The following is a 1,441-nucleotide window of genomic DNA, read 5'->3' as shown; positions in this document are numbered from 1 at the left end:
CTTGTAGACCAGGCTGGTCTCGAACTCACAGAGATCCACCTGCCTCTGCCTCCCGAGTGCTGGGATTAAAGGCGTGCGCCACCACTGCCCGGCCTGAAACATGCTTTGGACCTAGAGCCAGAGCCGGTGAAAAAAATATACCTTGTCCCTGGAAAAAGACTAAAAAGGCAAGTAGAATAATCACAGTTTGGCCTTGAAAGAAGAGTTAACTCTGCCCCTGACCAACTAAACATAAAACCAACCAATCTCTAAACAGGAAAAGTAGTCAATCTGAGCATGTGCAAACTCAGGCATATCATAATCTGACCAATGCCCTTCCTGAAAATCTTCTCCCTGGAAACACACCACCCCTAAGGAGCCCTATTTAAGCCTCTTTGCCTGTTCAGTTATCAGGTTTCCCACCCTTCTAAACTTGTCTGGATTTCTCCTTCTCAAATACCTTTCTTAAAAGAGTTTTGGGTGAAGATCTTGCACTGGAGCGTGGTGTAGGAGGTCTTTCTGTATTTGTGTCGCTTTCATTGGGTGAATAAAGAAACTGCCTTGGCCTTTTGATAGGGTAGAAAATTAGGTAGGTGGAGTAGACAGAACAGGATGCTGGTAAGAAGGACAATGTGGCAGACATCATGATTCTCCTGTCTGGGACAGATGCTGGTTAGAATCTTTTCCGGTAAGCCACGACCTTGTGATGATATACAGATGATTAGAAATGGGTTAAATCAAGCTTTGAGAATTAGCCAATAAGAGGCTAGAGTATATGGGCAAAGCAGTAATTTAATTAACACAATTTCCATGTGGTTATTTCAGGGATTAAGCTATCCAGGGGGCTGGGACGCAGCCCTCCACTCCTCCTACTACAGGAGCAGAGCCGATTGTCTACTGGGGCATTCCCTTAGGGGAGCCGAGCTACAGAAGTAACAGATAATTCTGTGGGGGAAATTCCCTTGGAAGTGGAGCAGAAGTAACATTTTGTCTCTGGAGACAGAAGAGATTGATACATTTGTTCACGGGTTTCCTCTTAAGCATGATGCAGAAGGAGTAACATTTTGGACTGGAGCTTTGGATACCTCTGCTTGGTAGCTTGCATAAGAGTACATAGCAGCAGAAGAACTGGATACTTCTGCTGGGAAGCTCCTTTAGGGGGTGGGTGTGGGGTAGTGCTCACCTACAAAGGATTTCTCTTGGCGAGGACCAGTATATCTACATCCACCACTACACTCCAGCATCAGGTATAGCCTGATTCTTCACAAGTCAGGATACCTTTCTTCTCATAGCTGTAGGTACCCAGGATACCTCTCTTTACAGCTGAAGATATAGTCATACTTACTGGCAGGTCCAGATAGCTTTCTCTCCAGAGCTGTAACACTTGCACAAAGCTCTTTTGACCACTGAGTCATCTCAACATCTTACAATTCTGTTTTTAATATATTTTATTTATTTATTT

The sequence above is a fragment of the Microtus ochrogaster genome, chromosome 18 (assembly GCF_000317375.1).
Source record: "Microtus ochrogaster isolate Prairie Vole_2 chromosome 18, MicOch1.0, whole genome shotgun sequence".
NCBI lineage: Eukaryota > Metazoa > Chordata > Mammalia > Rodentia > Cricetidae > Microtus > Microtus ochrogaster.
This window is presented reverse-complemented; position numbering follows the sequence as displayed.